General features: G+C 44.6%; 1 protein-coding gene and 1 non-coding gene across 3 annotated transcripts in view; one reads left to right on the top strand and one right to left on the bottom strand.

The window, feature by feature from the left end:
- LOC131496841 (protoheme IX farnesyltransferase, mitochondrial) overlaps nucleotides 1-14,564 on the bottom strand; it is a 138,161-nt gene that overhangs the window by 80,808 nt on the left and 42,789 nt on the right. The window lies entirely within an intron of this gene.
- On the top strand, nucleotides 2,174-2,258 carry TRNAR-UCG (transfer RNA arginine (anticodon UCG)). The gene has a single exon. It is a non-coding gene; the product is annotated as a tRNA-Arg (tRNA).

Below are 14,564 nucleotides of genomic sequence, written 5' to 3'. Positions count from 1 at the left end.
GATTTTTTTTTTTTTTTCCTTTGTCAGGGTTCTTAGAAAGTACCGGGAGTAAATAGATAAATTTTTTTTTTAATGGACGTTTACTTCCTATTCACACTAGAATTCGTATCATAAGGCACGAAATCAAAGGTGAGGTGAGATACAAGTTGGCTGAGGCAGACACAAAATAAAAAGAGAGCTGGAAGATACGAACAAACCATGTTAAAACTGTAATTGCAGAATTGAAATCGGCACTGAGAGGGCAAAATCCACCACGAAGGAAATTCAGCCGGTCACGGGCAGAGCGAGTGTGACACATTTGGCAGATTGCAGAAAGACAGAGAGATGAAACTGTCAAGACAAGACATTACTGGTATGGAAGACGGGCAGTGGAAAAGGAAACATAACCAATGCCTGAATGGGAAGGGAAGATGGCGTGTTACAGAGATCTAGGTTCATCGCAACTTCTGTATTCTTAGGATCTAAGCTTTAAAGCGACAGAGCCATCCAGCTGGAGAGACTCAGCCTGGACAAGCCTGGGGACGCTATATTCCGGAGGGCGTGATTTTCACTCACCATTGTCGTGTGATGTGTCCCACCCTCTCCCCCTCCGTGTCACCTTTTTTAAATTTAATTATCATTATTATAACTTTTGCTGCACACATCTGCCTTTATTGTGAACAGCAGGTGGGACAGTCCCAGCACTAGTAAAAAAAAAATAATAATTTACAAAAGCAGGAATTCGGGGATGCCACCTGGTTGGTACCCTTGGGAGGGCCTGCGGAGGCCTGGGCACCTGCTATTCATTCACCTAGAAGGCTCTTCCTCCCGTTTGCCCAGTAAACTCACCTCACCTGTAGGAGCGCAGCTCTGGCATCCTTTCTGTCCCTTTTACAAACTCAAATAGTACCAGGTACTTCTCGTTTACAGCCCTCACTAGAGCGTCTTATAATCTTCAAACAAAGCCTACAATTAAGTAATTTCTGTCTGCCACCTACTCCCCACGGGGCATTAGGCCCACCGAGAGGAAGGATCACCGCTGTGAACCCCATTGCCTAGTGACTGGCGCGCATAACAGACGCTCAGCTGAAGACAAAACAGTTGAACACGAGTGGGATACGTGAGCCAGTTGCCTCCAGAAAGGCAAAAATTACAGACTTCTACAGAACCAGAGGCAGTGGGACCAGGAGACAAATCACTCCAGGGCAGAGGCACAGTGCGTAAGTAACATCAGAGTTAGGCGGGAGAAGCGGGTCTGTGTCAGAGTCTGCACGAGGGCCGAGGCCACGGCCGAACATGCCTCTCTGACTTCAAGGGTGAACACACGGGAGAATCACGACGGTGGGGGTGTCAGAGGTCCCAACAGAGAAAGTGGCAAACGGTACCGAGAAGCAGCAGAATGCGTGAGTTTGAAAACAATCTTGCTGGGGAAAAAGAAAAGTAAATTCTGGAGAGCACTGGCTTTTTACTCCCAATTCCACAAAAGAAGAGCTAAGGGAAGATATGACCGTATATTTGTTGGGGGCGGGGGGAGGAAGCTTCCTGAGCGCAGACATGCAGAAAAAGAAAATGGCTGACAGATGAAATGATTTTAAAGAAACTAAACATTTAAGAGCTCAGAAAACTTAGGAATGCACACTTCAAAAACAAGGACAGGCTCTAACTTTTAGCAACTGCATTTTACTAAAATACACAGTGTGAGCAAACAGGGCAGATTTAGCATATTTCTCTCATTCTTCTATGTTTCTCCCTGACGTTTTAACATTCCTGAATTCGTCTTCAGACTGATTAGTGGCTCTGACGTTGTCTCGTGTTCTACGAGCACCTTCCTGTCCCCAAGTGTTAGCGAACGATCTCAAAATCTCAGAAATGCTTTTGGGTAACAAGACTAAACAGCGCAAAGATGTCTCCCTTCCTCAAATAATTTATAGGTACGATGGAGTTCTAATTACAGTCACATTTTTTTTTTTAAGGACTTCAAAACAGTGATTCATCTGAAACAATAAACTGATGAGAAGCACCACAAAAGTCCTGAAAAAGAGGCACACCGTGGCAAGCCTTGCTTTCTCGGATATTAAAGTATGTTACAGCTGCACTACTTAAGAGGGTGTGGTTCTAGAAACAGAAGAGGTTAGTGAAACAGAAATCGATCTGGAGTATAAGAGTGGCATTTAAAAATAATCCTGGGGGGGGCGCCTGGGTGGCTCAGTCGGTTGAGCATCAGACTTCGAATCAGGTCGTGATCTCGCGGTTCGTGGGTTCGAGCCCCGCGTCGGGCTCTGTGCTGACAGCTCGGAGCCTGCTTCGGATATTGTGTCTCCCTCTCTCTCTGTTCCTCCCCCGCTCATGCTCTGTCTCTCTCTCTTCTTCAAAAATAAATAAAAACATTAAAAAAATAAATTAAAAAAAAATCCTAGGAGGATATGCTGACAATTTAAAACCAAAGCATCTAAATCACCACCCGACAGCCTAATTTGGAAAAGAATCTACATGCTGATATAAGGTCTTTGCAATTATTGTCAAGGAAAAAGCCATTATAAAATGACATATTGGAATATTTACGAATGTAAGGCTTGGGGCGCCTGGGTGGCTCAGTCGGTTAAGTGTCCGACTTCAGCTCAGGTCACGATCTCGCAGTCCACGAGTTCGAGCCCCGCATCGGGCTCTGGGCTGATGGCTCAGAGCCTGGAGCCTGCTTCGGATTCTGTGCCTCCCTCTCTCTCTGCCCCTCCCCCTGTTCATGCTCTGTCTCTCTCTGTCTCAAAAATAAATAAACGTTAAAAAAAAAAAACAATTAAAAAAAAACACAAAAAAAACCAAATGTAAGGCTTTAATATACAGGCTTGAACAACACAGTGGGCACGGGCGCTAAACCCCAGCACGGCCCAAAATCCACCTTCAACCTCTGACTTCCCAGAAGCTTAGCTACTGATAGCCTGCCTGTTGTTGACCAGAAGCCTTCCCCATAACACAAATAGTCCATTAACATGTATTTTATATGTTATAGGTATTATGGACTATATTCTCATAATAAAGTCAGAGGAAAGAAAACGTTACTAAGAAAATCAGAAGGCAGAGGAAATACATTTCTAGTACTGTATAATATTTATTGAAAAAAACCCCACGTGTAAGTGGACCCACACAGTTCAAACTTGTGTTCTTCAAGGGTCAACTGTATTCCAAAACAACATAAACAAAATCACGGTGCAATGTCAAGGACAGGCTAGGAAAAATATTTGCAACAAATTATATTAAACACCTCAAAAGCTCTTACATATCATTTAAAAAGAAAATATCTTCATGCTAACATGGACAAAAGATGGAACAATCATGGCAATTAAATAAGAAAATACAAATGACTAATAAATGCTTATGATTCGCGCATTATGAACACAAGACTGGTGGTGGGGACTGAGAGAACACTGGGGTCCAGGAAAGACTCCAGAGTCTCTAACCCGGGGAACCATCACATAGGATCGATTAACCGTGGTTCAGACAGTCAAGCAGAGCAGGTTTGAGCTAAAAGATCAGAAGTTCGGTTTTAGAAGTTCCGTTTCTGTTACCTTGCAGAAATCCAAGTGGAGCGACAGATCGGGGAGGCAGGATATAGGAAGAGTCTGGGTTTCTCTAGCTCCCGTCCAAGTGTTTTGTCTGGTAAGGAAGTTTCTGATGAGGAAATGTATCTCTGGAAGATGCCCTCCCTGATAGCTCTTTGTCGTAATAACAGAGAACACATCACTCCCGATGATAACCTCCAAATCACTTTGGAATACCAATTAGTGAAAAATGTTTTTAAAAACCTTCAAGTGATAAAGGAGATACAATTTATACACAGTTTCATTTAGTATCGTGTACAACAATACTTTCCTGTCACAGATAACTTCTACGCCCTCCTTCACTGTGGGTTGAATTTATCTGCTCCCCTCGCACTACTCAATTTCAATTTAACTTGTTTTATTACAATCTCAATGTAATCCTTTCAAAAATGATGAATAAGTTTCTGGGGAAATTTGTACAAATAATAGGATTATCTTTCTCCTCACCACAATTATAAAATGTAATTTCGTTTTTAAATGATAGGTTCTTCACATGAAGCTGGAATGGGGAACAAAGTAACAATGTTTTTTAGGCTCCTTTAACCACACTGAACTTGGGTTCTCATCCGCCGACTCATGTTCTCATTAATTTATTTGGCAGCCATTCACTAAGAGCCAGGGATTAAAATAAATAAAATATGGCCTTTTAGCCAAAGAGGGGCTCACAGGCCGGTTGAGCATTCAGATATGTAAAAACATAACATGCTATTTAATAAATGGTCCAACAGAGAAATATACAAGGAGTTATGAGATCAGAGAAGAATGTGTCAAATCCAAAAAAGGTTAAGCTCGTCTAACACACAAGTTTAAGGAAAACAAGTCCTGAACAAATATTGGTGTAAGTGACCTTACTGCAGAAGGTCAAATATAACCAATATGGGAATGTTTTTGTGCTACCACTTACTGACCTAATAACCATACTTAAGAATATCCATTGTTGGGGTTTCCTATCTAACAACTAAGAATCACTTTTTTTTAATTTTGTTTTTAATGTTTTATTTATTTTTGAGACAGAGAGACACAGAGTGTGAGCAGGGGAGGGCAGAGAGAGAGGGAGACACAGAATCCGAAGCAGGCTCCAGGCTCTGAGCTGTCAGCACAGAGCCCGACGCGGGGCCCAAACTCACAAACCGTGAGATCATGACCTGAGCCGAAGTCGGACGCTTAACCGACTGAGCCACCCAGGCGCCCCTAACAACTGAGAATTACATACGACTATAGTTCTTTCGCCCAATGACTGAGTTCCACAGTATTCCTCAAACACGCAAGAACTGGTCCTCCATTAGGCTAATTAAACACGGAGGCCATTACACTGAGGTGGTCCCAATATCTTAGCAGCTAGGACATAAGTAAACCAAATCCTAAACCTATAATGAATGCCTCAGGGTTAAGACATGAAAACCCAAGGACAACCAATCACAAACAGCCGACTTTCCCAAACATGGCGACCCTTGAGCTATGGCCAATCAAATACTTCCCCTGCTTTGTTTCCTTGCTCATCTTCTCAGCACTCCCGATTTGGTGCTGCCCAATTCAAATCTAGTTTTGCTCCGATACAGTCTAAAAGACTTTTAAGATGCCTCAGCTTATCTTTTCACACCTCTTTTATGGAAGAGTACAATGTCAACGTCCCCGGCTGGCAACGTGAGATACCTTGTGGCGAAACATCCAGAAGTATTTCTTTGATCAATGAATTATTAAAAATGAATGCTGAAATCTTTACTATTACACTACCTTATACAGACATTTAGAAAGCAAATTAAGAATTCTACGGTCAATTACTATTTAGATTTCAGCCTGATGGAAGTGATAAAAGTAAGGATGAAAGCAAGTAGGACAATGAAAACAAGGGTGACAGGTTTACATTGATTTGATGTTCTCTTCTTGCAAAAAGAGCAGGGAAATTAATTGGCTGTCTAATTCAAGTGATTTTTTTTGTTGTTAAAGCTCACGTGAATTTTTTAAAAACGATGCTTGGAAAAGAATAAAAATACTTAGAATATTGTACTTAATGTGTGTGTGTAGACATTTGTGGCGGGGGGGGGGGGGGGAGGGAAGGAGGCTAATGAGGGAAAGGAGGCTTAAGCAATGTGCGTAACTGTTGAAATACTTAAGCCAAGAAATGTACTAATATGGAATGGCACCGAATGTAAATGAACTTTAGAATCTGGTCTCTTAATTTGACAGCTGTTTGACAACTGCAAAACGGAAAGCTGACCTCAGACAACTGCAAATAAATGAGAGACGATTAAGCCAAAGAATTTCGCATGGAATGATACGATATACATCGTAGTAACTCCTCACAGGGGAATAGATAAACGTAGGCTGGAATTTTTATTGTCTTTGAAGGTACTGATATTCAATGGACTTAAGTTTCACAAAGAGCTGTGAGTTACTCTATTACAATTAATGGCACTTTTCTGAAACATAACGCCATCGGTGGAGAAATGATTGTAAACACATTTGAAATTTCCAGGTGTTTCGTGAAGCAATTTTTATTTGACCTTCCGTGACTTTACCTTTTGGATGCTAAAGCAGTACCGTACTCCCACCCCCTTTTTTAATTTAAAAATAATGAATTCTTCTACGGTATAGCTGGAGAAGCCACACATGTCCGAGAAAGCTGGCAGCTTAATCCACAAAGTACAATTCAGCATCCACGGCTTGATTCTAAGTGAACTGAAGAGATCGTCTGTGCTTCACACTTCTTGGAACGGTGAAAATAAGGACAGAAAACTACATTTCACTATTTAGTCATTAAGAATTCTACTTTCAGGGGCGCCCGGGTGGCCCAGTCAGTTAAGCGTATGACTTTAGCTCAGGTCATGATCTCGTGGTTCGCGGGTTCAGGCCCTGCGTCGGGCTCTGTGCTAACAGCTCAGAGCCTGGAGCCAGCTTTGGATTCTGTCTCCCTGGCTCTCTGCCCCTCCCCCACTTTCTCTCTCCCTCTCTCTCTGTCGAAAATAAACATTAAAAAAAAAAATTTTATTTTCAGAAGGAAGATCTTTTTTTTTTTTTTTTCCAGATGTTGGTCAATGATGATATATAAATTATATACCCCATTTCAGGGGCGCCTGGGTGGTTCTGTCAGTTAAGCGTCCGACTTCGGCTCAGGTCACGATCTCGTGGTCCGTGAGTTCCAGCCCCGAGTCGGGCTCTGGGCTGATGGCTCAGAGCCTGGAGCCTGCTTCTGATTCTGTGTCTCCCTCTCTTTCTGCCCCTCCCCCGTTCATGCTCTGTCTCTCTCTGTCTCAAAAATAAATAAACGTTAAAAAGAAATTAAAAAAAAAATAAATTATATATCCCATTTCAAAGGCTAGAACCAGTGTAGGGTGGGGAGGGGTGGTCCTCAAGGCAAATTCCACCCACTGGCAGATTTCATTTGGTTTGCACGGGATTTCAGAAAGACTGACCCAACAACAACGACGAATTGAGCCTACACTTAAAACTCAGGAAATTTCACATGAAAATCCAAGTGCCTAGTCTAGCCCGTAATGAAAAACCGGAGGTTCTGGCAACACGGGGCCTGATTTTATCTAGGCCACTCATAGCAGCTGCTCCCCTGGGTCAGGACACTCACTCCCCAATTCATCAAGGCCACCACGCAGCCCTAAAACAGCAAGGAAAACATGTAAGGAAGGGACCCTAGAGCATCTGTCTCTGGAAATGGAAAAAGTCACTGTGGGTAACTAAGACGCCTTCCTTGTGACCAGGGAATAGCTTTTTAAAAAAATCTCATTTCTAAGGCTTGCCTGTAATCACCTTCCAGCAAGGCTGTTTCCTATGAGCACAATTACAGTCCTGGAAACGAAGCAGCCTGAGGGGGGTGTGGGTGGGGGAGAGGCCTGGCTGGGTCTGGCCCCAGGGAACTCCCTCCCCAGCCCAGAAAGCACAGAGCGAGCACAGAGGGCCACATTGGTCTCCCTCCAGGTATCAATCCACCCGCCTCTTCCTCTCGGAGAGGCGGCCCCTCGTGTGCCAGAAGCCTTCCCACTCGCCGAGGCTGCAATGCCACCTCTATCTGCGTGTTGGACGGACGCCTGGTTCTCCCACCAAACGATAAGCAACACTCAGTACTCACTTCCTCATTCATCCATGCACTGAGCTCCTACTGTGCGTCGGGCGATTTTCCAGGCACTGGGGGAAGAACAACGAATGAGACCAGGTCTCTGTTCTCATGGTGCTGCCGTTCTAGTGAGGGAAACAGACAACAGACGGTAGGAATAGGCCAGAGGAGAGGGCCGGGGGTGCAGAGGGTGTCAGTGTGCCCACCTCTCAAAGGAGGGGAGGAGAGAGAGAAAGAGAGAGAGTGAAAGAGAGAGACAGACAGACAGACAGACAGACAGAATCTGAAGCAGGCTCCAGGCCCTGAGCTGTCAGCACAGAGCCCGACACGGGGCTTGAACCCACAAACTGTGAGCCCAAGTCAGATGCTTAGCCAACTGAGCCACCCAGGTGCCCGAAGCCTCTGCCCTTTATGAATGAGCAGGCAGAGGGCACAGGGCATGGCAAGACTGTGGGGCAGGAGAGTTCTCGACGGGCTGGGGAATGGGAAGGAAACAAGCCCAGCTTGTGTGCAGAGAGCGAGTGAGCCAGAGGGAGAAGAGCAGTGGCCGAGACCAGATCTCCCAGGAGCAAGGGTGCAGGTTTTATTCCAGGCTGATCCATTCGCACTCTGGTGCCGCAACATTCATTCCAGTATCCAAATATCCAGATATCTGTATTCTCCCATCACAAGAAACACCAAAAACGTCAACACCATTGCCGCTCCCTGGGTCCCCACCTCTCTACTGCCCTCAAGTCTGCAATGCACCCCCCCCCCCCCCCAAAGCCCCGCACTCATTCATTCTCCTCGGTCAGCCAACCAGCAGCTTTACGGGGCCAGACCTCAATGATCTTGCTACTATCTCCAGCCCATGCCCAAATCCCCTGGGACCCCCGGATGGCTCTATTCAGCTCCCCTGGAATATACCAAAAGCACTGCAAGCCCACAACCCACCCCCCAAATCCAAGCTGAATTATCTCCTTGCCAAGACACTCCTTCTTCCAGATTCCCCACCTCATGATGGCAGGCCACCATGTCAGAAATCGACAAGGTATTTTAGACTCCTGTCTTTTCCTCACGAGGCCATCCGAGTAAGGACCGGCCTGGGCCCTTTCCACTCTGCATCCTTCCTGAGGATGCCCCCTCTGGCTCTCATGATCTTAACTACCCTTTGTTATCTGAATCGGTCTGTCCCTAAGCTTTGGTTCACAGAATGGCTAAGTCAACTTTTATAGAAAGCCACCTCCCCACCTCCCTTCTTCATTCAGTAAATGTTTATTAATAAATAGTGGTGATAATTAACATTAATCGCATGCCCACCAAGTCCCCAGGCCCTTCTCTAAGAACTAAATACATCATTTCATTTTCTCAATAACTTCCTCTGTCAGGACAGAGTAAGTCCACTGCCCAAAGTCACAGGGCTAATAAGTGGCAGAGATGGAACCTGTACCCAGGCCGTCTGACCACTGAGCCTGTCCTCGACCATCGGTCCCTACTGGCCTCTGAGCAGCTCTCTTGTGCCAGGCCCTGATTTGTGGATAAACAAACGGGGTCCCTGCCCTCGCTGAACTTACACAATCACCGGAATGTCCACTTAAAATCCTGCAAGGCCCTGTGAAGGAAAGCTGCGTGGTGTGGCCTACGAGGAGGAGCTGACCAGGTCGGGGGTTCAGGAATTCTGACCTGATATGGCTGCCAATGTCTGGTTTTACTTTCCACATAGGTACTGTCCCTGCCTGATCCTTTCTCATTAATATATTCACTGCCCATCTCTTGTTGTTCTACATAAAACACAACAAGAGAAGTGACCTACCTGCATGCCCAGCACAGTGCCTGGCACATACCAGGTGCTCAGGAAATGTTTCTTGACCGCATGACATTTTAGCTGAGATCCAGCTGAGATCCTGTGATCTAAGGCGTGGGCAGTGGAAAGAGACGCTGGAGAAGAAAACGGGCCGTGCAGGGTGTGTAGGTCAAAGTTAGGATTTTCTTCTCTATCCTTAGAGTAACGGAAAGCCACTAGTTGTATAGGGCCTTATTAACACCTACCAGTGGTTGCCCAATCCCTACAGAGGAAGTCTGGATACTAAGCAAGACAGGTAAGGCCCAGCCAACTTCTTGAACCAAATCTCATAGAATCCTCCCCACCCTGGGCCTTATGTGTCTGCTGCACGGTAAGGTGTGCACGTGTCCAAATGGTCTCCTATGCAGAAAATTTCCCACCTCTTGTGTCTTTACTCATGATGTTCTGTCGGCCTGGAAAGTTCCTCTCATACACGTCTACCTGGTAAACACCCACCTGAACTTCTGAGACTCCGGTCGCTTCTGGGTGAAGCCTTCCTGACCTCCACAGGTAGAAATGACCCCTCCCCACGCCTTTTTACTGAAGGCACTGCCTATTTCTATCGCAATACCGACATATTTAATTGCTTTATTGTACTTAACCTAGGTCTGTCTTCTTCCGCCAGACTGGCAGCCGCTTCAGAGCAGGGATAACACTTTTTATCACCAGTAAAAGTAATCAATAAATACGTGAGGATCCTTTCTGAAAATAACTTTCAAGAAAAGCCCACCATGTAGCATTAGCACTTTCTGCTACTTTTAATGGTATCATGCTTTCTGGTCCCAGCTGAATCGAAATTTCCTTCCAACAGGCAGGTCAATGTTGAGGGGATTTCAGCGGCCTCCCTGACTCAATAATTTTAACCTGAACTGCACAGAATAAACAAAATTCTGTGCAAGCGAGAACTCGTCCAGTCACGTTTTCCCGTCTGTCAAAGGCAGTAAAGAAAGCAAAATCTTAAAGCCTGAATGTTCACCGAGTATTTGTGAAAGGGTCATTTTTTAATAGAACCTCACTTCACTTACGCCCGAGGTATCTGGGATAGCTGACTACCTATCTGTTGAAAAGCTTACGAACCGTCACTCTTCTTGTGAGAAAACACATCCGACTTGGAATCAGGGGCTACCTAGTTGTCCAAGGGCAACCGCACGCCTACTTAAATGAAGCTACTTATTTACTCAGCCACTCACTCAGGAGTCAGTGAGAATCACGGAGGGGATCCAGGCTCAGGATACACCGTCCTTTACTAATACCCCAGTTTTCAGATCCCTGAATATTTTTATAAGAACTAAGAATCTGGTCTTAAGATATTTTTATATTTAATCCCCATGATGTTAAATTGGGAGAGGACAGCCGTAACTTTAGGGGACGGATCTTCATGCACGTAGCTTCAGTGAGCTGTCCGTGGACATTGCACATGGCCCTGGTAAATCCTCCTATAGTTCACCTAATGACAGCATTTAAGGTTACACTGTATAGTTTAAGGCCTAAGGACACTCTAGATTACAAGTACACATAAATCTTATTAACTACCAAATTTTCTCTTTTGTTTCATCCTATCTCTACATTCCATCATTCAGATCCTTTAGAATTTCTTTGTTCCCTCTGTGATCACTGCTTCCGGAAGAAATCTGGCATAGGATCTGAAGGAAATGCCAGAGCGAAATTTTCCTTAAGATTAATCACACAGGTAAGTAATTTCCTCTCCTTGCCAAATAATATTTTCTGAAACTTTTTAGAAAATCAGTAAGACAGAAGTGGGTGGTCATGAAAATGTGAATTTTAGGATTTACTTAATCACTTACACATAACTTTCAAAGGTCTAATCGCTTGCCCGAAGCAGTATGGGGCTCTGTTACTGGCTGGAAAGAGCAGGAATTCTCCAAAGCTGGTCTGGGTTAAGGAGCATGAGTAGCAGTCTGCCCCACTGCCCATCCCAGAGACCCTGGTTCCTATTCCCGCTCTTTTCCAGCGTCTGGGGGCACAGCAGGGAATTCAGAATCATCAAATGACTCGAATTTTAAAGTATAAATATCAAGGCATCAAGATTTTTCATGTATTAAACCTTAAAAGCAGTTTGTTGCGAAGGCTAAAGGAGTGAGTATGAGATGAGGCAATGAACAGTCTCCCAGGGACTGGCCATACAGTCGGTTTCTAATACGTGTCATCAGCCCTCAGTCAGCCGGGAGTGCCCCTAACCAGAACAGAGGAGGGGAGCCTGCCGTTCCCAGCAGAAAACGGACAGGCTCATGGGATTCAGAAGAACAAACTATCGGGAAAGCCAAACATAACTGAAGACTTAAGAAGGAAGGAAGGAAGGAAGGACGAAAGGGGGGAGGGAAGGAAGGAGGAAGGAAGGGAGGGAGGAGGGAAGGAGGGAGGGAAGGAGGGAGGAAGGAAGGGAGGGAGGAGGGAAGGAGGGAGGGAAGGAGGAAGGGAGGGAGGAAGGAAGGGAGGATAGAAGGAAGGGAGGAGAGAGGGAGGGAGGGAGGGAGGGAGGGAGGAAGAAAGGAAGGAAGAAAGGAAGGAAGGAAGGAAGGAAGGAAGGAGGGAGGGAGGGAGGGAGGAAGGAAGGAAGAAAGGAAGGAAGGAAGGAGGGAGGGAGGGAGGGAGGGAGGGAGGGAGGAAGGAAGAAGGGAGGGAGGGAGGGAGGAAGGAAGGAAGGAGGGAGGGAGGGAGGAAGGAAGGAAGGAGGGAGGGAGGGAGGAAGGAAGGAAGGAGGGAGGGAGGGAGGAAGGAAGGAAGGAAGGGAGGGAGGGAGGGAGGAAGGAAAGAAGGAAGGAGGGAGGGAGGGAGGAAGGAAGGAAGGAAGGAAGAAGGGAGGGAGGAAGGAATCACTTGGGAAGAAACTCGATTTGATTTCACCTTGGAACGACATGGAGACATCCAGGAAAGGGACAAACCTCTGAGTTCCCCCAAATCAGGTTTAATCACAATACGCTACCCACAGACACAAGCCAAGAATTGTTCCTCCAAAAATCCAAATTGGTATTATTTCCGTTACTTCCATTAAAGTCTCAGTTAAACATCTGTTTGTTCGATTTATGAATCTTTTTTTTTTTTTTTTACCAGTATTTCTTAGATTTACCAGAACTGCCTAGACAGTTCCATAATAACCTATGGAATGGTAGAGAGCCACTAATGTCTGCTGAACTAAGTGACCACACAATTCAAATATGAAGAACTCAAATACAGGTAAATACACATTTGAAACAAATGACGTGCGCGTACACACACACACACGCACACACACACACTACAGTTTGCAAGTACAGCCCAAGTCTCTTAGTACACTGAGGAAAAGAAACACATTTTCCCGTCCCATTCTCTATATGGAGACCCTCACTGGAGACAGCCGACAGACAATCCGATTCTCAAAGTGTGGAGGATATGGGGCTGAAAACAGACCACACGTTAATATTATTAACAGTAACAACAGCTAGTGTTAATTGAGCACTTAGCTTTCAAAGGGCAAAGTGCTTTAGGTCCTGCGCTCTCATCAGAGATGGATGTCGTGCCAGCGACGACACCCTTCTCTGGTACTTAGTGGCAAGGATGTCAGCAGTTAGTTAGCTTGGTAGAAAGCAGACTCCTATTGACAGGAATGACCCTATTCCAAAGTGGTGGCTGGACCAGGACGTGTTGATTGAGAGGAAACAGCAGTGAACCTGGGGTCCACAGGGTCTGCTGGACCATTTTTCAGATGTGCGACCAGTGGCATTGCTAAGCTTCATTTTTCTCCTTCTACAACACGGGAAAACGTCATCTCACGGAGATGGTGTAAGAAGCAAAATAAATAAATTGAATGAATTAATTAAATAATGACCAGTTCATGAGGCATGTGAATGACAAAATACTAGCTACGTACACGTGTTCAAGTTATCATCATCTCTGCATTTGCTGCAAAACTTCAGGTGGAGTGATTCTGGTTATGAATACCAATGCCAAACTCACTCTACTCAGATGGATTGTTCCAGAGAGGGGACTCAAATGTAATTTAGGAACTATTTGGGGTTATATAAATTCAGGAAAAGAGACTCTGCATTTAAAATGTGTTTTCTTTTTCTGACATTGTTCCGTGATGCTCATCGTTTGCCTTATATAAAAAACATATTTAGCTGGAGACCCTTTCCCACATGCTATTCAAAGACTCCCGGCAAATCTGACCTAGTGCGGTAGCTAATCTGAATCATCTGAATAAGCCACAAGTATGGACTTCAGAGGCCACTGAATGAATGTGAGTTGCCCACCGGTTAAAACATCAAAGTCAAACAAATCACAATATTCAGAGGAGAAGTGTATTTCTCATACTGATTTTTCTTACACACATGATGTTCTATGAATCACATCCCTGGTGTTTGCTAACATCAGTCTTATTCTCCTAGAATACAACACCACGTTTAATAACCACTTTTGTTCAACACGGCAGACGAAAGCCAATTCCTATCGCTCCAGGCAGACTGCATAGTCAAAACAAAAGAAACATCACAGAAAGGGAAAATGGAGAAAGACGCATTAGATATTAATCTCATATTCGCTGGGAAAACAGAAAAATCTTTATCTGTTTCTCCTTTCAGAGTTGAAAGGGCTGTGAGTTTTCTGCTGCCCTACCCACCCTATAATTCCGAGCTTTTTATCCAAAGCTCTTCCTTTTTACCTTATTTCACCCATGAAAAGTCTCTCGGGCACTGTCAGTATGAAACAAAATACACCTCTCTTCTTGACCTTGCTTCATTCACACCTCTTGATCTCTTTCATTTCCTTTCATAAAAATTCTTCAACATTCACAGATACCCTCAATCCTAAAGATAACATACCCTTATCAGCTTTCCTTTCTAATTATAACCTATCGCTCAGATCTGAAAGTCTACTTATGTTTTCTGCCTTTCTTGTAATTTTCTCCAAAATAAAGTCTCCGAGAACATCAGTGGTTCTTAGAGCTGAGTCTAGGTTATGAATTCATTTTGATCTTTCAAAACAGCCAATTTCTTTCTTTCTTTCTTTCTTTCTTTTTTTTTTTTTTTGGAAATCCTATGAACCCAGACTTAAACAGATGAGCTAAAGTAAAATGCTCAGAACATTACTTGCATGTAGCAAGTGC

This window comes from Neofelis nebulosa, chromosome 16 (genome assembly GCF_028018385.1).
Source record: "Neofelis nebulosa isolate mNeoNeb1 chromosome 16, mNeoNeb1.pri, whole genome shotgun sequence".
In the NCBI taxonomy this organism is placed as follows: domain Eukaryota; kingdom Metazoa; phylum Chordata; class Mammalia; order Carnivora; family Felidae; genus Neofelis; species Neofelis nebulosa.
This window is presented reverse-complemented; position numbering and strand designations above follow the sequence as displayed.